Source organism: Caretta caretta, chromosome 8 (assembly GCF_965140235.1).
Source record: "Caretta caretta isolate rCarCar2 chromosome 8, rCarCar1.hap1, whole genome shotgun sequence".
In the NCBI taxonomy this organism is placed as follows: Eukaryota; Metazoa; Chordata; order Testudines; family Cheloniidae; genus Caretta; species Caretta caretta.
The window spans coordinates 27,985,923-28,013,009 of record NC_134213.1 but is presented as its reverse complement, the minus strand read 5'-3'; the positions used below and the strand labels follow the sequence as shown (position 1 = coordinate 28,013,009).

Below are 27,087 nucleotides of genomic sequence, written 5' to 3'. Positions count from 1 at the left end.
GCAGTGCAGTTGCAGCCATTTTGGTCCCAGGATATTAGAGAGACAAGGTGGGTGACCTGAAGAAGAGCACTGTGTAAGCCGAGTGCTTGTCTTTTCACAAATAGGAGTTGGTCCAATAAAAGATATTCATGACCCTGGGAGACTCTCAATCTCACTGATAGAGGAACCCCCATACTGTAACTCACATCATTGCCCTAATATACATCTCAAAGACATCATGCAAAGTATCATATGGAAACTGGTGACAACATGCTGGTCCTGAAAATCATTGTGTGATGTGTGTATGAGTTGTGTACAAGGAGTTATAGATATGTTCTGAAAATATGTTCTTATAAGGTATTTGGGAGGCAGTGCATAACCTCAGCCTGTCCTAGACAAAGGAGCTTATTTACCTGTCTGACTGGCAGGCAGAGGACAATGACAGTACACTTACATATAAGGTACACAAAGCCATCAAACAAACAGGAGAGAAGACAGTTTAACAGTCATGCTTGGGGACAGACTCTACACCCCAGAAAGCCTTCCTGGCTCTTAAGGCAAAAGTAATGAACATTTTGGATAATATAAGGGGAGCAAAAAGACCATTTAGTTATCCATCACTGAGGCGACATAAGCTACAGTACCCTTTGGGCCTGTGAAAATTGTATCCCCTAGTCTGGATGGCAACGGGTGCTGATAACTTGATGTAACTAAGGAAACTGTTTAGACAAAGATTGTAACTTGCTAAAATTAAGTTTTAGTCATTAGAAAGAGTGTTTTGTTGTTTTATTTGTAACCATAGCTGTCTTTTGTTCTTGCTTAGAATTTCTTAAATCTCTGTTCTTTGTTGTTAAATGTATTCTTGTCTTACTACAAAACCATCCCATGTGTTTTAAAATGAAGTGTGCGTCTTCAGCTAACTTAACAGGCTGATGTGAGCTCTGTCTCTTTGGAGGCAGCAAACAATTTCTGTAGGAGTCCAGTGAGAGGGTCTGGACACTGCAATGAGATATCTCTGCGGAACTGGGGTTAACTGATTGTTACTTGCAAGGCAAGGTTTAGACTGGCAGAGTCTTGAAGAGTTCGCTGGCAAGGCAGACAGGCTGATATGTCAGGGAACTGACACACAGCTTGGCAGCCGCAAAACTCCCACTTTTGCTAAGACAAAGTGGTATCATAGTGGCTCACAGTTCTGGGTGTCCTAAGCATAACATCACAATTACCTCACCCACCTTGTCTCTCTAATGCTACTGGGATGCATTTTGATTCAAAACCTCTCAATACCATGGAACCAGAGTTTAGCAAATCTGCAGCTATTACTCCAACATTGTGGCTGAAGAAAGCTCTCTGCCAACATTTTCCTCTGCACTCTACCTCTGTGGATCCCTTCTCCCTATATCCCATCCATGATGGCTTGCAGGAAGCCCCACACACCTGGTCCCTGCCTGCTGCATGGGCTAAAATAATCCTGCCGCAACACTTTACCCCATTAGGACTTCTGCAGGCAGCCTCTTTGCACCACCTGGTGACAGAAGTCTCATACATTCAGGCTTTGCTGGCATACTAAACGTTACTCCAAGTCAACCCTAATACTCAAGTTATTACTAGGATAGTATTCCAGCAATCCCTAGACTGTTCATTTGGTTGGAGTAAGAGGCCTTATTAATAGGTTACAAAATGTTCTTGTGAGGAAAGGAGGAACTTTGGGGCACCACGCTAATGTGATGGCCCCAGTCCCTGTTCTGTTTCTGTGACTGGAATCAATAGAGCCTCAAGTCTAGGAGACAAATGGGGAGGCAGAAACAGTCTCATCCTCCATAGCCTCAGTGAAGTTGTCCATGGGAAAGTGGCTGGAAGTAGGGTCAGGGTTGAATACAAAAGCTGTCTTCCAAAGAAGGCTTCCCTTATATCTGTGCCTGAGGGAGTTGACAGGACTGGTAGAGATGAGGTTGCAACACAAAGGCCATGCTGGGCAAGAAGGATGATGGTTCCACTCAACATTTCATTACAGGCAACTGATGTAAAGGTCATTTGTATGGGGGAAGTTAAATGCTACTTAGATATCTGATCTGACATCATCTTAAAGGGCAAGGCTTACACTCAAAGTCAGCAAAGTAATTTGTCTTTGCTCCCCAGCATACATACACAAATAGAAAAAGTTGACAACCCTGAATTTTCCCATTTTAGCAGTTAATCTAAGTGCCCAGCAGTAACACAATTAAACCAAGTATCACACTAACAGGATTACTTAATAATGCAGAATTTGCTAATTGGCAAGCTCACTAATGCACTGGCATTGTGATGTGTCAGAGACCCAACATCAGGTTTATATGCTTTCATTTTCCCAACATATGATAGGTTTGGTTCCTTTCTGTGAGCATAAATAGGAAGGTGGAGTTTTGTACTCTTCTCTTCTCACTCTGCTAGCACTGATAGACATTTTTGTTCTCTTTTATGTGTTTTTACCCCCAGTGACAATCCTAGTTTTGTGTTTACACAATTGATTCTTTTCTGTAGTGTTTTACATAATAATCTTAGCAGTACAGAAAGCCAGTTCCTGAAGGGGAAGAGAAATTATTTCAGCTCTACAAACATAAATGAAAAAGGATTTGGAGATTAATAAGCATTGAGGTCAGAGTTCCAGGTATAGAGTTTCATCATCCTAGATGGAGCTTTCTCAGGAAGGTGGAATACCTTCCTGAATTCCTGGGTGTGCCTAGGACCTTATGGGTTTCAGCTAACATCTACTCTTTTTGCACACCAGATAATATTGCTGGCTTGTGCATGGGTCGTGCAGTGCCATGGCCCAACTCCTCACTGATCCTTTTGCAGGAGCAGGGACACATCACCCCCTGCATTCCCAATGGACTGCAATTCAGACTGGTGCTTACACAGGACTCATGAGGTTGAGAGTCAAAAAGTCTCCTATGTTTATTCTCACTTCTACTCCACCCCTACCTAATGGCCTGGCAGAATCTGGCTCTTGGAAAGTGAAAAACATGTTCCTATAGGCCATGAACACAAAATGAAAACCACAAAAACATCTGTGGTTTTCAAAACCAACACCAACTGAATCAGATATGATTCTCAGTTTTACCAGAAGTGAATGGGTTGCACTGGTGTACAGGAGAGAGGCAGGGCCCATTGTTCAGTTTTATATTCACTGACAAAAACCTTTGTTAATGCAGAGTTAAGGATGCCTGGTAGTATCATGTGCCATTTGAGAACACCAACTTCAACAAAATTCAAACCTTGGAAAAACAGGAAATGCTGAGTTAAGGTACACACCAACACAACCTGAACTCGGCCTCCTCTTTGAGCACTGACCCAATATGCCCATAACATACATTCTCACATTCTGCCTTTGCAAATAGTGCACATTACTTAGGGAATAGGACACATGACAAAGGGAGCAGAATGTAATGCCTTCTCTTTGCTAAGGCAAACCTTATTATTTAGGTGAGCTGTACTGAAAAGAAGCTACCTGCACCTATTCTACTCTCAAACACTGACCCTACACCGCAGAAACAACCCCACATTTGCGAAATTTTGCTACCCCTTTAATCACCCCTTTAGTCTTACCCACAAGATTCCTTCCAACTCTATACTGTCACTGACCTCTCACTGAACCCACAGACCACTCTAAAATCCCACCTGACTGCTGACAGCATAGGTGCTGGAACTAGGGATGCTGGGGGTGCAGCAGCACCCCCTGATTTGAAGTGGTTTCCATCATTTACAGGGTTTACAGTTTTGTCTAATGGCTTTCAGCACCCCCACTACACAAATTGTTCCAGGACCTCTGGCTCACAGTCTCCATGGAAAAAATAACTCTGTGCACGGTACTGACATTTTACAAAAGCCATGGTAGAAATGAGGCATATTGAATCCCTCAAGGTGCACATTCACTGCTTTCCTTTGTGCACACCCACCCAAAGGATCAGGATCACCTCACAACATGATCATGAGGTAGATGAGGCTTTCTTCCGGCAGCTCACGGAAGCTACTAGATCGTATGCCCTGATTCTCATGGGTGACTTTAATTTTCCTGATATCTGCTGGGAGAGCAATACAGCAGTGCATAGACAATCCAGGAAGTTTTTGGAAAGCGTAGGGGACAATTTCCTGGTGCAAGTGCTAGAGGAGCCAACTGGGGGGGGCTCTCACAAACCGGGTAGAATTAGTGGGGGAAGCAAAAGTGGATGGGAATCTGGGAGGCAGTGACCACGAGTTGGTTGAGTTCAGGATCCTGACGCAGGGAAGAAAGGTAAGCAGCAGGATACGGACCCTGGACTTCAGGAAAGCAGACTTCGACTCCCTCAGGGAACGGATGGCCAGGATCCCCTGGGGGACTAACATGAAGGGGAAAGGAGTCCAGGAGAGCTGGCTGTATTTCAAGGAATCCCTGTTGAGGTTACAGGGACAAACCATCCCGATGAGTCGAAAGAATAGTAAATATGGCAGGCGACCAGCTTGGCTTAATGGTGAAATCCTAGCGGATCTTAAACATAAAAAAGAAGCTTACAAGAAGTGGAAGGTTGGACATATGACCAGGGAAGAGTATAAAAATATTGCTCGGGCATGTAGGAATGATATCAGGAGGGCCAAATCGCACCTGGAGCTGCAGCTAGCAAGAGATGTCAAGAGTAACAAGAAGGGTTTCTTCAGGTATGTTGGCAACAAGAAGAAAGCCAAGGAAAGTGTGGGCCCCTTACTGAATGAGGGAGGCAACCTAGTGACAGAGGATGTGGAAAAAGCTAATGTACTCAATGCTTTTTTTGCCTCTGTCTTCACTAACAAGGTCAGCTCCCAGACTGCTGCGCTGGGCATCACAAAATGGGGAAGAGATGGCCAGCCCTCTGTGGAGATAGAGGTGGTTAGGGACTATTTAGAAAAGCTGGATGTGCACAAGTCCATGGGACCGGACGAGTTGCATCCGAGAGTGCTGAAGGAATTGGCGGCTGTGATTGCAGAGCCATTGGCCATTATCTTTGAAAACTCGTGGCGAACGGGGGAAGTCCCGGATGACTGGAAAAAGGCTAATGTAGTGCCAATCTTTAAAAAAGGGAAGAAGGAGGATCCTGGAAACTACAGGCCAGTCAGCCTCACCTCAGTCCCTGGAAAAATCATGGAGCAGGTCCTCAAAGAATCAATCCTGAAGCACTTGCATGAGAGGAAAGTGATCAGGAACAGCCAGCATGGATTCACCAAGGGAAGGTCATGCCTGACTAATCTAATCGCCTTTTATGATGAGATTACTGGTTCTGTGGATGAAGGGAAAGCAGTGGATGTATTGTTTCTTGACTTTAGCAAAGCTTTTGACACGGTCTCCCACAGTATTCTTGTCAGCAAGTTAAGGAAGTATGGGCTGGATGAATGCACTATAAGGTGGGTAGAAAGCTGGCTAGATTGTCGGGCTCAACGGGTAGTGATCAATGGCTCCATGTCTAGTTGGCAGCCGGTGTCAAGTGGAGTGCCCCAGGGGTCGGTCCTGGGGCCGGTTTTGTTCAATATCTTCATAAATGATCTGGAGGATGGTGTAGATTGCACTCTCAGCAAATTTGCGGATGATACTAAACTGGGAGGAGTGGTAGATACGCTGGAGGGGAGGGATAGGATACAGAAGGACCTAGACAAATTGGAGGATTGGGCCAAAAGAAATCTGATGAGGTTCAATAAGGATAAGTGCAGGACGGAAGAATCCAATGCACTGCTACAGACTAGGGGCCGAATGGCTAGGCAGCAGTTCTGCAGAAAAGGACCTAGGGGTGACAGTGGATGAGAAGCTGGATATGAGTCAGCAGTGTGCCCTTGTTGCCAAGAAGGCCAATGGCATTTTGGGATGTATAAGTAGGGGCATAGCGAGCAGATCGAGGGACGTGATCGTTCCCCTCTATTCGACATTGGTGAGGCCTCATCTGGAGTACTGTGTCCAGTTTTGGGCCCCACACTACAAGAAGGATGTGGATAAATTGGAGAGAGTCCAACGAAGGGCAACAAAAATGATTAGGGGTCTAGAACACATGACTTATGAGGAGAGGCTGAGGGAGCTGGGATTGTTTAGTCTGCAGAAGAGAAGAATGAGGGAGGATTTGATAGCTGCTTTCAACTACCTGAAAGGGGGTTCCAAAGAGGATGGCTCTAGACTGTTCTCAATGGTAGCAGATGACAGAACGAGGAGTAATGGTCTCAAGTTGCAGTGGGGGAGGTGGATATTAGGAAAAACTTTTTCACTATGAGGGTGGTGAAACACTGGAATGCGTTACCTAGGGAGGTGGTAGAATCTCCTTCCTTAGAGGTTTTTAAGGTCAGGCTTGACAAAGCCCTGGCTGGGATGATTTAACTGGGAATTGGTCCTGCTTCGAGCAGGGGGTTGGACTAGATGACCTTCTGGGGTCCCTTCCAACCCTGATATTCTCTGATTCTATGATTCTATGATCACAGCTCTCCATGCTCCTCAAATTAATCCCTCCATCTTTCAAAAGAGCTACATCTAATACAGTACATGCAGCTGGAGTGCATGCAGAAAATTCCCAGTAGCTATTGCCAACTTCAGGGGGCAGAGTTAAGGTTCAGTGGGTTTTCATCTGGTTTTCAGAGGTTTGAGTTTTGCTGAACTCGATGTTATGGAAAGTCATGAGATACCACCGGGCAACTTTATCTCTGTGTTAATTAAATTTGTCTGTGAATCTAGTAATAATGGAAATTATCATTCTCTATTACAATTTTTGCAGAAGATATCATGAGATTGGAGTGATGAAGAGACTTGAGGGAAAAATAAGTACATGGAAAATGGAAGATGTTGATCATTTTTTAAAATGCATTTAACTTAAACCATAAATTTCACTTTACATTATCTTTAAATAAAAAGTCTATGTAAACTTGATATTTCAGCAGAAACACTTGTCTGATGCATACTGAATTGTCTTTTTGAATCATATTGAATATTTGAATACTTATGTGAGATAATTATTCTTTTCTGTGTGACAGATCTAACATGCTTTTTGTGTCTGAAATATTTTGTATTTCATTTTTTATTTTTAAAAAGGAACTGTGTTTTAAGGCGTGGACGAAGCTTTTATGTATGCCACTTTTACTCCCATTTCCTTTTGTACAGTTCATTTTCCTGCTTAGTGCAACATAATACCCGATTTGTTTTATGTATTCAATTTAGTAATGCAAGCAAGGTTGCAAAGGTCATAAAACATTACACTGATTCTATAAATTCCATACAAAAAACTCCCATTGAAACACTTTCATCACATACAAAAATTCCAAGGCAATTCACAATGCTAACACACAAACATAAATCCAGGAGTTCATCTAACTATCCAGGACCATAACAGGCAAAGGAGTCCATGGTGACATTGCAATCCATTGTACCATTGCTACCTGTCTCCTGTAAGAAGCAAGCTGAATTTTCAAATGAATCAAAAAATGTACTGGAACTTGACAGTGAGAAGATCTCAACACATGTGCAATGTTTCATATTGATTTTCAAGGGATTAGCACTTTAGCTGAGGAAATCTAAGTAAACAAACATTCTGGAAGACCAGTGAACAATGAAGAGTAATAAGCCAGCTATAATTAGTAATAAAGGCCTTAAAATAAATGTATCCTCTTGTGACAGTGTTGGTTGAATCCTTACTGTGTTCTGGAAATAACAGAATATTTTTTTCCAGTGTAACTAAAATGGTAATTAAAAGCTGATTTACTATCAAAGATAACCTCAAGGTCCGTAAGTAGCTGGCTGTGAAGTATTCCCATCAAAATCATCTGAAAGATTCTGCCCTACTCACAAGGTGGTAGGAGGGCAGAAGCCAAAGAGAAATCAGATTTTTTTTCAGCTTTAGAAGGGGTTATGTATGAGGAAAGATTTAACAAAATTGTAATTAGTTAGTTTTGAGAGAAAGGCAATTAACAAGGCGCTTTACAGAAGAGTTTAAGTGTAGTTATCTGAGGGATATTATAAAATTAAGTTTAATGATCTATTTAAGGTAGCTTGAAAGACCAGAACACCACAGAGCAAACAGTGGATGCCATTAAAAAGTCACCATTTGCCAACATGTACCACGATTTTACCAAAATTATTTCTTATTCTCTCCATCATAGCAACTTTGCCCCAAGTATATGGAAAAATGGATACTGATGCTCTTGGAACTACAACTGTTGACTTCTAACTATTTTTATTTCCATTTTCAATAGTTTTATTCTGTTTTACAGTGTCTCCAAATGCTTCAGTAGGGGAGGGAAGGAGGTACTTTATATAATTATTGAGATTCTTTAAAAAATGTTAAATGAGGTAGTAAAAAACAGTACATCAAACCATTCCACACATCACGGGCCCATGGCCTACTTCTGGGCCTATACCACTATATAATTTAGGGCTTGTATATATGGTGCTTTATGCATGGGAAGCTGGAGTTTAAATCTACAGCACTGTAGCAGGTTGTGCACTAAGTGGCCATGTGGACCCTGCTGCCATACATTAAAAGTTCTGTGGTGTGCTCTGACATATTGTATTAGGTCTAAGTGCACTGTGGAACTTTTAGTGAGAAGCAGCAGGGTCCACATGCTCACTTATTGTAAATCCACAATCTACCTTACTGCGCACTAAGTGGTCATATAGACAAGCCCTATAGGATGTAGTTCCTGATAAATATGGAGTTAGTACTCTATTACGAATTTCATCATGTGTTTTCAGTCTAGTTTAACTAGACTTAATTTGGTTTAAACATACCCTCATACACCTACCCATATGAACAAGCCACTAAGACTTCAATCTGCAATAAGCACTCCACTGGTAGATCCCTGTACTTATAGAGAACTCAGTACAGGATCAGAGATCTGTGACATCATAGAGATGGTTTCTCTAGCAGGAGACACTTCCACTTCCTCTTCTTTATCTGTTCAATTGACAAAGAATCTCCAGGGCTGCTACAATCCAACACCTTCTGCTATCCATTTTCCAAGAACAATCACCACTTTAAAGATCAATTTCAAATACTGCCAGACATACTACATACAACCCCCCACAAAAAACAAACAAAAACAACACCCCCACAACCTACAGTCAAAGACTATTAAAGTTGCAAAGTCAAGCACTCAAAAGGTTGAAATTGCAATATTTAAGGTCACCTGTGAACCTTAATTTGGCTTCCTTATGCATAAACAGTATGATACAGTATTTAACTACATGGATCAATTTTTTTCGACAAAGATTTGTTGCAATCAACATATTTCTGTGAAACTTTTTACTTAGACAAACTGATGTTTTCTGATGAAAAAATATTGCATCAGAGAATTTCCACCCATCTGTAGTGCATAGACTGTCTGCAGGTTTTCACTCAGCAGCTCTTCACAGCCTTCAGTTGTAAGGAATCCCATGGCCGGGTGCTACCTTCAGGCTTTCTTCCCCAGACTCAGATGAAATCATGGAAAACAACATTCTCAAGCAGACATTGGTACCTCTAAAGTACTTGCCTTCCAAGAAAGGAGTATAGTGAGCTTCAGTGGGAAACTTGTGACAACCAGTCACCTTTCCCTATTTATCCTAAGCATCACTGGCTTCTGCGGCTAGGCTCTCTCTGGCAACAATGTTTCCCTTTGCTAGCAAACCACAGCACTAAAGATCAGATGGAGAAGAATTAATTATGCGAGGGAAATGCACTTAAACAGTAGAAAAAAAAGTCAGTATTTCATCCATGAAACCCTAAGCAGCTGTGAAATGCACAATCATCTTGTTGCATTGCCCCAAACAATATATTCATTATAAAAATAATAGCCAATGCATGAACTTAAAATAGTTATAATTATGCTCCTCATTTTGAATTCCCTATTTTTAACCAGCAGGCATACCCATTTTTACCTGGTTAATTTGAATAATGCTACATCCTTTGTGCAGGATGAGAGCAGAGATTCTTTATTAAAAGAGACTGCAAGGACTATAGCAGGTGACATTTCAAAGAATTTCAAACAAAAATGTCAGAATTCATGTGTTGTTTTAATTTACACAAATGCAACTGAAATCCTGCTAGATTTTTATATTGCATTCTGATTGGCTCTGAGAACATGAAGCTGACAATAACACAATTTGTACCTGACCCTTCCCACCTCAAATCACAAAAGATATCAGCATAAATTGGAACACAGACTGATATGTTTTAAGGCCAGAAGGGATCATTATGATCACCTTGTCTCACTTCCTGCTAAACACAAGCCTAAGAATGACACCAAGTAATTTTTGCATCAAACTCAAAACTCCTGTTACTAATTTTTTTTAAAAGTATAATGTACTTGATGAGTTTAAATCAGATAAACACCCGTTGCCTGACTTCAGAGGCATCAAATTAAGCTGAAAAAGCTTTTGGAAACATAAGAGTGATGAAGGAGGCTTATCCTACACACCCACTATCTTAGTACTGCTATGGTCACTTCATGAATAAAGAGCATAAACCTGCCACCATGAACAGCAATCACAATTAATCCTGAGAATTTTGTTACTAGAAAAGGAAGCCAAAGAGTACAGTAGATGAGACAAGAAGTAGCCAGCATTACTAATAATATTAGCTCAAATTTCAGAGGCCAGACACATCACTAAAAGGACACATAACACACAGATAAAGATCAGGCTGGATACTTGGACCAGACAGGGCAAAAGAGGCAAAGATCATACAAGTGGAGAAATGAAACAGTAAAATGTAAAGACTAGGATGCAAAGTGGAAGCTGTGAATGATATTAACCCCTCCCCCTCCAACAACAAGATTTGCAGAGGTATTTACCATCAAGACTGAGAGAGAATACTGCTACTGGTGATGAATATGGCAGTATACAGAATTCTTGCTGAGCAAGAAACAGTTTCAGCAATTTTATTTATGACACACTTTCTGTCATTCATAAAGATTACCTTAGAGGAGATTTTCAGCAGGGGATGCACTCTGAAAACATTTCACAGAGAGGTGTTTGGATGTCTTCGTCGAATCTGAAAAACAGAAAATCACTAGTTAAAGCTATCAGCTTATGACACAATAGTAGCACTGGAAAAAAGTGATTGAAAATATCCACAGAAGAAATCTGCTCACTGCACAGAGAATGTGACAAAGAGAGAGGTAGATTAGTGGGTTTATCTCAGAAGTGACAGATTTCTACATTTCAGAAGTGCCATGCTGAAGAGGGTGATGGAGGGGCTCACATGAACAAGAAGAACCTGTGGTTCACCAGTAGCCATGGGTTTTGATTTTGAGTTAAACTCAGTTCTGAAATCGTAAGATTAACCCAATAAAGCAATTTTTTTTCATAAATCTCAGGTACTTTTTTCTGGGAAGTTGGAAGCAGCATTGGAAAGATATCAAAATAATTTAACAATCTGTAGACAGGTTAGGAAAGTGATGAAATGACAGATGGAATACTTACATTTCTAATCTCTCTTATACAAATTAAAAAATAGAAGCAGATTCTGCTGGCAAGTGACTTGGTCTTATATGCAGCTTGAAGGCTGCATATTCTTTTCATTCATCATTTAAAGACAGATCATCAGGAAGTCATTACACTGCAAAGACTGGGCCTCTGTACAAATGTGATATAATTAAGCACAGCAATATGCAATATCACAGATAATAAAACAGAAAATGGTTTGCAGTATTGGACTTGTCCTTTGTGTGCATTACGGTGCCAGGTTTAATCCTGTCAGCAAAACTAAAGGAAAGAAACATGTTTCCCGGTCCCTGTATAATATAGATGTTGGCAGCTTAGAACTGGCTTTGAAAACTAATGTTAAGTTTTGAGTTGTCCTTTTTTATAGTAAGTTCCAGTGGTTAGTGAAACTTGAGTTGTCCTGTAACCAAAATTAGAGAGCCAAATACTGTATCCCAAACTTTTGGAGAGGTTTATACTTCTCAGAAAAAGAAGTTCAGGGATCTCGTAGTTTCTCAAAGAGACTATATTTAAGGAACAACAGCAAATTATTCCAATATGAAGTAAAGATAGGAAGAATAAAAAGAGGCCACGATGGCTGCATCAGGAGCTCTTTAATGACCTGAAAATAAAAAAGGAATCCTATAAAAAATGGAAACAAGGACTGATTGTAAGGAGGAATACAAAAGAATAGTGCAAGCATGTAGGGACAAAATCAGAAAGGCTACGGCACAAAATGAGGCACATCTAGCAAGGAGCATAAAAGGTTATAAGAAGAAGTTCTGTAAATATATACGGAGCAAGAGAAAGACAAAGGATAGTATAGGCCCACTACTTAGTGGGGAGGGAGAACTATTAATTGATGACATCAAGAAGACTGAAATGTTTAATGCCGATTTTGTGTCAGTTTTCAATAAAAATGTTAATTGTGACCAGATGCTTAATACAATTAATATTAACAACAAGGGGGAAGGAACACAAGCCTAAATAGGGAAAGACTAGGCTAATGAATGTTTAGATAAGTTAGATGTATGTTACTTTGGTGTGGCCTGACAAAATTCTAGGGTACTGAAGGAATTAGGTTGAAGCAATCTCAGATCCACTAGCAATTATCTTTGAGAACTCATGGAGGATGGGTGAGGTCTCAGAGAACTGGAGAAGAGCAAACATAGTGCCTATCTTTAAAAAGGGGAACAAAGAGGAGTGTCATATGTAACTCATGGGAGGTAGCTGTCCTGCTCTGTTTGCCAGGGTGGTGAACTGTGTCCTGTTTTAGGAGCCACACTTTAAGAAAGATGTGGACAAATTGGAGAAAGTCCAGAGCAGAGCAATAAAAATAATAAAAGCTTAGAAAACTTGTCCTATGAGGAAAGGTTAAAAAGACTGGGTATGATTTGTCTTGAGAAAAGAAGACTTCAAATATGTTAAGGGCTGTTATAAAGAGGTTGGTGATCAGTTGTTCTCCATAGCCTCTAAAGATAGCACAAGAAGTAATCATCCTAATCTGCAGCAAGGGTGGTTTAGACTAGATATTATGAAAATCCTTCTCACTATAAGAATATTTAAACACTGGGATAATTTACAAGGGAGGTTGCATAATACCCATGTTGGGTGAGTTATATGAACAGGTGAGATAGGATCCCTGACCTAGATCTGTCAGGAATGATCTAGGTCAGGGATCGGCAACCTTTGGCACACAGCCCACCAGGGTAAGCCCCCTGGTGGGCCGGGCTGGTTTGTCTTCCTGCCGCGTCCACAGGTTTGGCCAATTGCAGCTCTCACTGGCTGCGGTTCGCCACTCCAGGCCAATGGGGGCTGCGGGAAGGAGCAGCCAGCACATCCCTCAGCCCGCACCAAGTAGAAGTAGCAGTAAAAGGGAGAAGTGGGTTCTAGCTCAAAGCTTATCTTCTGATTCACTGGTCAGCAAATGCTATGGCTTCTTTGGAGGCAGCATAATCAGCTCTTGTAATACCCTGAATCTGATAAATACAATAAAAGCTACAGTGCCAGGACCACATATTGATGACATAGATAGCACGCAAGGCTCAGTTTTTAAAGATTGAATAATCTGAACTCTTGCACAGGGGCTTCTTGCAGTAATGTTGGTATGGGATAGTGATAGGGCACCACTGTTTGAAGATATTTGCATCCTGACACCCTTGGCTGTGAGAAAGGGTCTGGCCAACTTGAATCTTTGCATGAGCATGAGTGTGTGCATGTGGTTAAAAACAAAAGCACAATCAGGACTATTAGCCCTGGTCTACACAAGAACTTTAGGTCGAATTTAGCAGCGTTAAATCAATGTAAACCTGCACCTGTCCACACAATGAAGCCCTCTATTTCGACTTAAAGGGCTCTTCAAATCGATTTCCTTACTCCAACCCTGACAAGTGGATTAGCGCTTAAATCGGCCTTGCTGGGTCGAATTTGGGGTACTGTAGACACAATTCGACGGTATTGGCCTCCGGGAGCTATCCCAGAGTGCTCCATTGTGACTGCTCTGGACAAAACTCTCAACTCAGATGCACGATTGTTTGTCATTGCTCTGAGGCAGGGAGGGGCGACTGACAACATGGCTTACAGGGTTGGCTTACAGAGAGTTAAAATCAAAAAAGGGAATGGCTTTACATCAAGGAGTATTTCAGGCAGGACTTCACAGAGGGTTCCAATAAGAAACAGTTCACGTAAGTTATTGTTCTTATTGGAACAAGGAGGTTAGTCTGGCCTCTGATTGACACATGGCTAGATTTACCTCGCTGCACCTTCTCTGTGAGTGACTGCAGTGTGACCTAGAGGAATCAGTCCCCTAGACGGGGGGCGGGGTTTTGCAAATGAGTACAAAACAAATCTGATCTATTTCTTGTTTTGATACACTCCATCTATCTTTTACATCTTTGGCTGGCAGCAGATGGTGCAGAAGGACTGCATGCCATCCACATCTCATGGCTGCTCGGCAGAAGATGGTACAATAGGACTGCTAGCCATCCTCAACTCTTGCCTGCCCGGCAGAAGATGATGCAATAGGACTGCTAGCAATCCATATCACCTGCCTGCTCACCATAAGACGGTTCAATAAAACTGATTGTAGGACTAAAGAGAATGACCTGATCAAGTCACTCCAAATTTAGTCCCTGTGCCCATGTCTGCCCAGGCGCTCCTGATCAACCTCACAGAGGCGACCAGGAGCACCTCGGACATGACGATGACGGCTACCAGTCCTATTGCACTGTCTGCTGACACAAGGCAATGGGTTGCTGCTGCTGTGTAGCAATGCAGTACCATGTTTGCCAGCACCCAGGAGACATACGGTGACAGCGAGCTGAGCGGGCTCCATGCTTGCCGTGGTATGGCGTCTACACAGGTAACTCAGGAAAAAAGGCGCAAAACGATTGTCTGCCCTTGCTTTCACGGAGGGAGGGAGGGAAAGGGGGCCTGACAATATGTACCCAGAACCACCTGCGACAATGTTTTAGTCCCATCAGGCATTGGGATCTCAACCCAGAATTCCAATGGGCAGCGGAGACTGCGGAAACTGTGGGATAGCTACCCACAGTGCAACACTCCGGAAGTCGACTCTAGCCTCGGTACTGTGGAAGCACTCTGCCGAGTTAATGCACTTAGAGCATTTTCTGTGGGGACACACACACTCGAATATATAAAACCGATTTCTAAAAAAACGACTTCTATAAATTTGACCTAATTTCATAGTGTAGACATACCCTTAGTGAGTTTGATCAGCTTGTTGATATCTGAGTAGCAGGAGTGCTAGTGCAAAATAGGTGAATTTAGTTTGCTTAATTTCAACTCATGGGCTTATAATTTCAATTCATCCTCAGATATTATTGACTTCATGTTTTGATTAGGAAAAACTGATAAAATGTAAAGAGAAAAAGCAGAAGGAAGCAAAAAAAAAATCAATGAAGAAACAGGAAGAAAAACAGAGCAGAGTGAAAACCAAATAGATGCAGAGGTAATGTGCACTGTGATAAAGGAAATAGAGTGGACCAAAGAAATATCCTGATGAAAAGATAAATATACCATATCTATATTCTCTATTGAGCCTCAAAGGATCTAGCCATGCTTTTGAGAAATGTTTGTACTCTTGGTACACAACAAAGGCTGCCCCATAGCTAGAAAATGTGCTTTTGTTTTATTTTAATGACCATTGAGGGTGAGAATGAAGGGGTGCAATTAATAACATGGCCTTAAATTACAAGGAAAATTTTTTTGAACTCAATATAGTTTTTTGAAACCCACAAATAGTTTGAGAGATTCACAAAACCTCAAACACCATTAAGTTTCACTCATTCCTATTACAGAAACATATTGCTTCTTGTTCCCTATTGTGCCTGTCCCACTTCCTTCTTATAATTAAGTTTTATTTTGAAATTTTATCAGCATTCTACTCAGACTCCTTAAGAGAAATCTTCTTATTGACAGATGTGCCTAAACCACAAAATTCAGATCTGGAACTAAATGTTAATCACCTCAAAGAACAAATGTATTCCGATATGAGTTCAACCAATTAGACAGAAAGGGAGTGATAGTGAAATCTCCTGACTGAGTTGAGATTCTGAACTCCTACCAAAATTTGCGGGCCAAAGAGTTGAGATTCAGGCCTATTTCAGATTTTAATCTGCTAATAAGAACAAAGCAGCTCGATAGCGTGAAGAAAAGCTGCTGGGGACTCACAACAACTACAGTTGCAGGTGTACTGGTTTATTTTTTGTGGGATTGCTCAAGAGTAATCTTAAAGTATATTGCTCAGAATCCCAATTAAAGTGATAAAGTGTCAGGAAATCAACTGAAAATTAGTTTCTTGCAGTATCTCTTAATATCCACAGAAGCATATTTACAAACACTTGTGACACATCTCCATCAGGATGAATCTCCTCGGAATTAGTTATGAATGATGCAAAATAATAGGGCATCATGCTCCCACTATCCTGGTTCAAGCACAGCATTTACCCAGTAGGGTTGCAAGATGCTTCATGTTCATTAGAATGACAAGTTTCCATTTACCAGAAGATATTAAAAAAAGCCCTGTCAATATTATTTCCATCAACATCATTTTCACAAGATTAATAAAAAATTAATGAAGCAGACAGAATGTAGTAATCTGGTTAAATATTAATTTTCTATTTTCTTTAAGAGCCTGTCTGCTGAACTTTGAACACCTTCAGTTTACTGACAACATCACAACCCATGTTCCATTACTAATGCTCCCAGTGGCCTCATATACTCATTGAGTGTCAGACTGCCCATGAGCCTGAGCAACCATGCACAATTATTCTCTTAGGCAAAGGGTAACTGAGCTACTCCAAAGTGATACAGTCCACCCATGAGGAAGCGCAAGCATGTGCACCATTCCTCTGGTCAAAGCTGGAACCTAGTCACCAGAAAGTGATGGTTGCACTAATTCCACCATTAATATCTCCTTGAGCAGTGCAGGCACCTACACCCCCAGAAGGAATTTTTTATTCAAATTGAGTAGTACCTTATACCACCAGTAGTCCCACTGACATCAGGAGGACTGTATGCAAAGTAAAATGCTAATCAACCTGAGTGAGATCATCAAAATATGGCCAAGGAGATGTGTTGACAATCTCAAACAACAGTGCACCAAATGTCTGCTCTTTGGCTTTTTTCAAAGGCAAAGAGAGGTTTCTGATGTATTTTATGTGTGGATGTATAAATAGGGATGGGATGAATCACTTTTTATTGTCGGATACTAAATATTATGATATACTGTTGTTGAATAACACATTCAAATCTGAATTTTAAGACCCATGGCACAAAAACCTTCCCTCTTTTTGAACATAGTGGGGTTGGTTACTCTGTGGATTTTGAGGAATGCATCCAGGACACCAATGCTCTGCCTGGATTTATTCTCCAGTAAACCTATGGATTTGTGCTGACTTCCAATCCATACCCTCCTCAGGGGAGAGGAGGTTGCTATTCTGTTCAGGTTGCTATACAGCCTTCATAACCGTAGTATCTGAATGCCTTCCAACAGTGCATTAAGCGACGTGACTAATATCTGTTTCATGTGGTTTGTTCTCTCTCTCTTAACTTCTCCCCATGGGGAGAATTGTGCATGCAGTGCAGTGTTTTGTTTTGGTGTTTCGGTAAGGGCTGGCTATTTTTTGTATATGCTGCTACGTGTTCATATTACAGAAGCCAAGGCACTTGCAGCAGAAGACAGTGATGTTTGTCAGGATCTCAGTACCTGTGGTAGTTCATTCCACAGTATCAGCCCAGACACCAAGAAAGTGTTCTCTCCTGCACAAATAAGCTTTGTCTTTAGGTCAGAAATTTCCATTGTTCCTGAGGTTAGCCTGAATCTGGTGAGGGCAGGAAGACCATGACAGCTATCAGAGATACATATTGCCAGTATTAGGGAAAGCGGACAAGGGTAGGTCTAGTCACCCTGTGGAGATGCTTTGGTTCTCTGTGTATCCTTTGAGAGCCACAGGTTTTGCTATGTGCCTGGGGTCATATGTGTGTTTGGATGGCAATATCTCAACATCTTCTATAGACATACAAACTCTGCACACAGACTGGACGAGGAGTTGGGAACTCTTCAAGTTGAAACGTTAGGCTTCTAGTGTAAAACCACCTCTCCCATGGGTTTCTCCATAAAAGGGAATAATACTATCCTAAATACAGTATACAGTGCAACAGAGGAGATAGAAAACTGAAGAATCAGAATAGCCTTTAGTACTTCATGTTAAGTAGGAGGACACCATTCTTCAAAAAGGAGCCAGTGTCTGTTGTCAGACTTCACTTCCTGATAATCAGGCTCTATGGCAGTGGTTCCCAAACTAGGGGCACAGCTTGTTCAGGGAAAGGTTCGGCCGATCGCAGCTCCCACTGGCCGTGGTTCGCTGCTCCAGGCCAATGGGGGCTGCGGGAAGGGCGGCCAGCATATTCCTTGGCCCGTACCACTTCCCGCAGCCCCCACTGGCCAAGAATCGCGAACCGGGGCCAGTGGGAGCTGCGATCACCCGAACCTGCGGACGCAGCAGGTAAACAAACTGGCCCAGACTGCCAAGGGCTTTCCCTGAACAAGCGGCACCCCTAGTTTGGGAACCACTGCTCTACAGTGATGCGAACAGTATAAACCCCTATACATAATAGAATTTTTCAGCACAGCCTGTAGGACTGGAAACGACCTTTACAGGTCATCTAGTCCAGTCCCCTGCACTGTGGCAGGACTACGTATTATCTAGACATGCCCTGAGAGGAGTTGTCTAACCTGTTCTTAAAAACATCCAATGACTGAGATTCTACAAACTCCCTAGGTAATTTGTTCCAGAATTGAACTCTATTACAGTTAGGAAGGTTTTCTGAAAGTCTAACCTAATCTACCTTACTGCAATTTAAGAACATTACTTCTTGTCTTGTCCACAGTGGTTAAAGAGAACAATTTATCTCTCTCCTCTTTATAACAACCTTTTATGTATTTTAAAACTTATGTCCCCATTCAATCTTCTCTTCTCCAGACTAAACAAACCCAATTTATTAAATCTTTCCTCGTAGGTCATGTTTTTTAGACCTTTAACCATTTTTGGTACTCTACTCCGGACTTTCTCCAATTTGCCCACATCTTTCCCAAAGTGTAGTGCCCAGAATTGGACACAGTACTCCAGTTAAGGCCTTCTCAGTCCTGAGCAGATTTGAAGAATTACTTCTTACATCCTCCTAACACATCCCACAATGATGTTTTCTTTTTTTGTTACACTATTACATTGTTCACTCATATTTAGTTTGTGATCCACTATAATCCTCAGATCCTTCTCTGAAGTACACCTTAGCCATTTCCCAACTTGATATCATCCACAATCTTTATAAGTGTACTCTCTATGCCATTATGCAAATCATTTATAAAGATATTGAACAGAACTGGACCCAAGACAGATCTCTGCAAGACCTCACTGATATGCCCTTCCAGCTTGATTATGAACCATTGATAACTACTCTCCGAGTACATTTTTCCAACCAGCTGTGAACCACCTTATATTAGGTTCATCTATATTTCTCTAGTTGTTTATGAGATGATCACGTGAGACAATATCAAATCTTACAATACAATATCGTACTGAAGTCCAAATATGTCACATCTACTGCTTCCCCCCCTACTCATAAGGCTTGCTACCCTGCCAAAGGAGGATATTAGGTTGGTTTGACATGATTTATTCTTGACAAGTCTAGTTGACTATTACTTATTACCTTATATTCTTCTAGGTGCTTACAAATCTGTTGATTATTTGCTCCATTATGTTTCCAGGTACTGAAGTTAAGCTGATTTGCCTATAATTCCCTGGGTCATCCTTATTCTCCTTTTTATTGATATGCATTTTTATTTGCCCTTATCCAGTACTCGAGTATCATGTCCTTTATGAGTTCTCGAAGATAATCGCTAATCAAAGAGAAAAGGAGTACTTGTGGCACCTTAGAGACTAACCAATTTATTTGAGCATGAGCTTTCGTGAGCTACAGCTCACTTCATCAGATGTATACCGTGGAAACTGCAGCAGACTTTATATACACACAGAGAATATGAAACAATACCTCCTCCCACCCCACTGTCCTGCTGGTAATAGTTTATCTAAAGTGATCAACAGGTGGGCCATTTCCAGCACAAATCCAGGTTTTCTCACCCTCCACCCCCCCCCCACAAATTCACTCTCCTGCTGGTGCTAGCCCATCCAAAGTGACAACTCTTTACATAATCAAGTCGGGCTATTTCCTGCATAGATCCAGGTTTTCTCACATCCCCCCCACCCCCATACACACACAATCTCACTCTCCTGCTGGTAATAGCTCATCTAAACTGACCACTCTCCAAGTTTAAATCCAAGTTAAACCAGAACATCTGGGCGGGGGGTAGGAAAAAACAAGAGGAAACAGGCTACCTTGCATAATGACTTAGCCACTCCCAGTCTCTATTTAAGCCTACATTAATAGTATCCAATTTGCAAATGAATTCCAATTCAGCAGTTTCTCGCTGGAGTCTGGATTTGAAGTTTTTTTGTTTTAAGATAGCGACCTTCATGTCTGTGATTGCGTGACCAGAGAGATTGAAGTGTTCTCCGACTGGTTTATGAATGTTATAATTCTTGACATCTGATTTGTGTCCATTTATTCTTTTACGTAGAGACTGTCCAGTTTGACCAATGTACATGGCAGAGGGGCATTGCTGGCACATGATGCCATATATCACATTGGTGGATGTGCAGGTGAACGAGCCTCTGATAGTGTGGCTGATGTTATTAGGCCCTGTGATGGTGTCCCCTGAATAGATATGTGGGCACAATTGGCAACGGGATGTGAGAAAACCTGGATCTATGCAGGAAATAGCCCGACTTGATTATGTAAAGAGTTGTCACTTTGGATGGGCTAGCACCAGCAGGAGAGTGAATTTGTGTGGGGGGGTGGAGGGTGAGAAAACCTGGATTTGTGCTGGAAATGGCCCACCTGTTGATCACTTTAGATAAGCTATTACCAGCAGGACAGTGGGGTGGGAGGAGGTATTGTTTCATATTCTCTGTGTGTATATAAAGTCTGCTGCAGTTTCCACGGTATACATCTGATGAAGTGAGCTGTAGCTCACGAAAGCTCATGCTCAAATAAATTGGTTAGTCTCTAAGGTGCCACAAGTACTCCTTTTCTTTTTGCGAATACAGACTAACACGGCTGTTCCTCTGAAACCTGTCATTATGCAAGGCACTGCATTTAGCCGTATGGAGTGGAAATCTATCAACTGCATGAAAAAACTTGTACAGATACAGACAGACATCATCTTCCTTTCCAAATGCAAACAGATGGACATCGTACCAAAAGGACTGAAGGTAAAAAATCCATTACAATCTACATACCACACAGACTATGCTGACAGCTTGTGCCTCACGCTCTCAAAGAAACTGCGGAATCACCTGATCAAGATCCTCTACAGCAAACAGGGAAAGATTAAGAATGAGCTCTCAAAAACGGATACTCTCATAAAGAACCAACCTTCCACACAAACTTCCTCGTGGCTGGATTTTACTAAAACTAGACAAGCCATTTACAACGCACACTTTGCTTCTCTACAAAAGAAAAAGGACACTAAACTTTCTAAACTACTACATGCTACAAGGGGCCACAGCAATGGTTCCCTCACCCCACCTAGCAATATTGTTAACCTATCCAACTATACTCTCAGCCCAGCAGAAGCAGCTGTTCTATCTCGGGGCCTCTCCTTCTGCCCCTCCACCCCCACGAACATGATACAGTTCTGTGGTGACCTAGAATCCTATTTTCGACGTCTCCGTCTCAAGGAATATTTCCAAAATACCTCTGAACAACATACTAATCCACAGAGGTCTCCCTGCCAACACTACAGAAAGAGGGATTCTAGATGGACTCCTCCTGAAGGTCGAAACAGCAGACTGGACTTCTACATAGAGTGCTTCCGCCGACGTGCACGGGCTGAAATTGTGGAAAAGCAGCATCACTTGCCCCATAACCTCAGCCATGCGGAACGCAATGCCATCCACAGCCTCAGAAACAACTCTGACATCATAATCAAAAAGGCTGACAAAGGAGGTGCTGTTGTCATCATGAATAGGTCGGAATATGAACAAGAGGCTGCTCGGCAGCTCTCCAACACGAGTTTCTACAAGCCATTACCCTATGATCCCACTGAGAGTTACCAAAAGCAACTACAGCATTTGCTCAAGAAACTTCCTGAAAAAGCACAAGATCAAATCCGCACAGACACACCCCTGCAACCCCGACCTGGGATATTCTATCTACTACCCAAGATCCATAAACCTGGAAATCCTGGGCGCCCCATCATCTCAGGCATTGGCACCCTGACAGCAGGATTGTCTGGCTATGTAGACTCCCTCCTCAGGCCCTACGCTACCAGCACTCCCAGCTACCTTCGAGACACCACTGACTTCCTGAGGAAACTTCAATCCATCGGTGATCTTCCTGATAACACCATCCTGGCTACTATGGATGTAGAAGCCCTCTACACCAACATTCCACACAAAGATGGACTACAAGCCGTCAAGAACACTATCCCCGATAATGTCACGGCTAACCTGGTGGCTGAACTTTGTGACTTTGTCCTTACCCATAACTATTTCACATTTGGGGACAATGTATACCTTCAGATCAGCGGCACTGCTATGGGTACCCGCATGGCCCCACAGTATGCCAACATTTTTATGGCTGATTTAGAACAACGCTTCCTCAGCTCTCGTCCCCTAAAGCCCCTACTCTACTTGCGCTATATTGATGACATCTTCATCATCTGGACCCATGGAAAAGAAGCCCTTGAGGAATTCCACCATGATTTCAACAATTTCCATCCCACCACCAACCTCAGCCTGGTCCAGTCCACACAAGAGATCCACTTCCTGGACACTACAGTGCTAATAAACAATGGCCACATAAACACCACCCTATACCGGAAACCTACTGACCGCTATTCCTACCTGCATGCCTCCAGCTTTCACCCTGACCACACCACACGATCCATCGTCTACAGCCAAGCTCTGCGATACAACCGCATTTGCTCCAACCCCTCAGACAGAGACAAACACCTACAAGATCTCTGTCAAGCTTTCTTACAACTACAATACCCACCTGCAGAAGTAAAGAAACAGATTGATAGAGCCAGAAGAGTTCCCAGAAGTTACCTACTACAGGACAGGCCTAACAAAGAAAATAACAGAACGCCACTAGCCGTCACCTTCAGCCCCCAACTAAAACCCCTCCAACGCATTATTAAGGATCTACAACCTATCCTAAAGGATGACCCAACACTCTCACAAGTCTTGGGAGACAGGCCAGTCCTTGCCTACAGACAGCCCCGCAACCTGAAGCAAATACTCACCAACAACCACATACCACACAACAGAACCACTAACCCAGGAACTTATCCTTGCAACAAAGCCCGTTGCCAATTGTGCCCACATATCTATTCAGGGGACACCATCACAGGGCCTAATAACATCAGCCACACTATCAGAGGCTCGTTCACCTGCACATCCACCAATGTGATATATGCCATCATGTGCCAGCAATGCCCCTCTGCCATGTACATTGGTCAAACTGGACAGTCTCTACGTAAAAGAATAAATGGACACAAATCAGATGTCAAGAATTATAACATTCATAAACCAGTCGGAGAACACTTCAATCTCTCTGGTCACGCAATCACAGACATGAAGGTCGCTATCTTAAAACAAAAAAACTTCAAATCCAGACTCCAGCGAGAAACTGCTGAATTGGAATTCATTTGCAAATTGGATACTATTAATGTAGGCTTAAATAGAGACTGGGAGTGGCTAAGTCATTATGCAAGGTAGCCTGTTTCCTCTTGTTTTTTCCTACCCCCCGCCCAGATGTTCTGGTTTAACTTGGATTTAAACTTGGAGAGTGGTCAGTTTAGATGAGCTATTACCAGCAGGAGAGTGAGTTTGTGTGTGTATGGGGGTGGGGGGGATGTGAGAAAACCTGGATCTATGCAGGAAATAGCCCGACTTGATTATGTAAAGAGTTGTCACTTTGGATGGGCTAGCACCAGCAGGAGAGTGAATTTGTGGGGGGGGGTGGAGGGTGAGAAAACCTGGATTTGTGCTGGAAATGGCCCACCTGTTGATCACTTTAGATAAGCTATTACCAGCAGGACAGTGGGGTGGGAGGAGGTATTGTTTCATATTCTCTGTGTGTATATAAAGTCTGCTGCAGTTTCCACGGTATACATCTGATGAAGTGAGCTGTAGCTCACGAAAGCTCATGCTCAAATAAATTGGTTAGTCTCTAAGGTGCCACAAGTACTCCTTTTCTTTTTGCGAATACAGACTAACACGGCTGTTCCTCTGAAAGCTAATCAAAGAGATCTTTTCAGCCAGTTCCTTAAGTATTCTGGGATATATTTAATCAGGCCCTGCTGACCTGAAATCATATCACTTGTCTAAATAATTCTTAACTTGTTCTTCTTCTACTTTAATCTCAGATCCTATCCCATTTGAACTAATGTTCATCACTGTTAATTTTTTGGTGAAAACAAACAAAAAAGGCATTCACCACTTTGGCCATTTCTGCATTTTGTGTTATTGTCTTTCCCTCCTCATTGAGTAATGGCCCTACCCTGTCTTTGGTCTTCCTCTTGCTTCTCATGTACTTGTAAATGTTTTCTTGTTCCCTTTACGTCCCTAACTAGTTAAATCTCATTTTTTAGCCTTGATCCTTCCCATATGGTCACTACATTCTTGTGGGTTTTTTTTTATATTCATCCTTTGTTATTTGAGCAAGTTTCCAATTTTTGCATGACTCTTTCTTGAGTTTCAGGTTATTGAAGATCTCCTGGTTAAGCCTATATTTCCTATGCATTGGGATAATTTGCTCTTGTGCCCCTAATAATGTTTCTTTAAAAAACTGCCAACTCTCCTGAAGTCTTTTTTCCCTTAGACTTGCTGCCCATGGGATCTTACCTATTGATTCTTTGAGTTTGCTAATGTCTGCCTTCTTGAAGTCTATTGTGTTTCTTTTGCTGTTTTCCCTCCTACCATTCCTTAGAATCATGAACTCTGTCATTTCATAATCACTTGCACCCAAACTGCCTTCCTCCTTCAAATTTTCAACTACTTCCTCCCTGTTTGTCAGAATCAAATCTAGAATAACCTCTCCCCTACTTGCTTTCTCTGCCTTCTTTAATAAAACGTTGTCTCCAATGCATTCCAAGATCTTGTTGGATAATCTGTGCCTTGCTGTATTGTCTTCCCAACAAAAGTCTGCATAGCTGAAGTCCCCCATCACTGTTAAGTCCTGGTATTTACCTCAGAGGGATATTGTGAAGACTAATTAGTTAATGTTGGTAAGTGCTTTGAAGATTAAAAGTGTGATATAAGTGATAATTAGTATTTCACTTTACAGTCAATAAAGCTTTTATCATGTTTGCAGAATTATCAGAGTACCACACACATACTATCTAACACAGCCTGTCATTTATTAAGCATGCTTGGAGAAGCAACTTATTCCTTTGTGCCTATTGTCAAAAGCCTTGCAAACCAAAAATCATACATTTTCTTTTGTAATATTCAGTGATCCAGCGGGTTGTGAGAATGAGAAAAGACTAGGTAATGATCACTGTGTTCTGGGCCCTCATGTCTGCTGAGACTGAATAGCTGCTGTTTTGAATGTTAACATTATCTACAGGCAAACTCAGTGATGTATGTCTACAATCACAATATATGGATAACAATCTGGGTGGGGAAAGTTGGTACTGAGGTTCTAACAGTTATATTAGTTGTCTGAAGTCCAAATCTTCCATGGCAGAAACTGACTACTTATCCATCATTCTCTTCAGGGAATCCATCCTAAATGGCTTCTTCAAGAAACATTGCTTCTTGCTGTTTGTGGCTGGAATGAAATTCTGACTTCACAGTGCTCTCTGTTACTGCTTTCCATGCTTAGTGTTATGCTTCCAGATGCTTAGTGTTAACTTGCTTTCTCTAAGCAGATGTACTATAGAGTAGCCAGACATAACATCCCATTCCCTCAAGAAACGTCTGCAAGACAGAATTTACATTTAGCTTTAGCGGGTTTACTTTGACTTATCCAGAAAAATCTTCAATACACATAACCAAGCTCCATTGCTTCTCTCACTTATTTTGTCTCCTCAGAGTCAAAATGAAAGTCTCAAAAGAAATGAGCAGAGATTGGCTTGTTTTAAACATGGATTGGCCGATGATAGGTGACTTAGGTTTGAAAATTAATGGAAGTACTTTGTATGGAAACAACTATGAACTATTCCAAACAGGCTGCATTTCTGCATGGACTGCATCCTGTTCAGAAATTTGTCACATGTATGTAATAGAATCATAGAATATCAGGGTTGGAAAGGACCTCAGGAGGTCATCTAGTCCAACCCCCTGCTCAAAGCAGGACCAATCCCCAATTTTTGCCCCAGATCCCTAAATGGCCCCCTCAAGGATTGAACTCACAACCCTGGGTTTAGCAGGCCAAAGCTCAAACCACTGAGCCATCCCTCCCTCCACCCCCCGATAGCATCTTTTCCTTCAGCCTAAAATAGAACCATTTTTTTTTGAACAATTTGGACCACAGTATTAAAAGAAAATAATTCTGTTCCCACAGGTCTATTTCCAACCAAATCCTAGTTGTGTTATTTTAGTCAGCTTGTTCCTAATTAGTGTTATGTAAAATAAAATTTAAAACTAAACTTTTTCTTTTGTTTTCACTTTCTCTTTGTAGTGTTTTGGATACATATTTCTCAAATAACCATCAGAAGGAATGGTACCATATTCACTCTAAAGGATATCCCACATAATGTATGTGACAGCCTTCAACACAAATAACAGACATATTACAACTCCAAGACTCCAAGCTGCATGGCTGTGCTTTATTACATACAGTGCAATGCTGACTTGTCTTAGTTATACTGCACACATAGTAGGAGAACTTGTATGACTTCTGCAGAGATCACTGCATTAAGCCTCACTTAAAGCAAAGCCCAAAGTATTAGTGATTACCAATAGTTACCATATCAGTTATACAGTATCAGCCAATCTGCATTTGGGATTATCCAACGTTCACTCTTATTTTTCTGAGACTGAAAATGATTACATTTTGCCTACACTGCCCCTCATCTCCAACGTGAAATGCCAATGGTATGT

The 27,087-nt window shown here is 41.8% G+C and overlaps 1 protein-coding gene across 1 annotated transcript in view; it reads right to left on the bottom strand.

The window, feature by feature from the left end:
• The window catches only part of TENM2 (teneurin transmembrane protein 2), a 2,093,216-nt gene that overhangs the window by 1,272,615 nt on the left and 793,514 nt on the right, over positions 1-27,087 (bottom strand). The window contains exon 5 of the mRNA XM_048860042.2: positions 10,887-10,961. The gene's annotated coding sequence lies outside the window, so the exon portion shown is untranslated. The remainder of the gene's footprint in view (positions 1-10,886; positions 10,962-27,087) is intronic.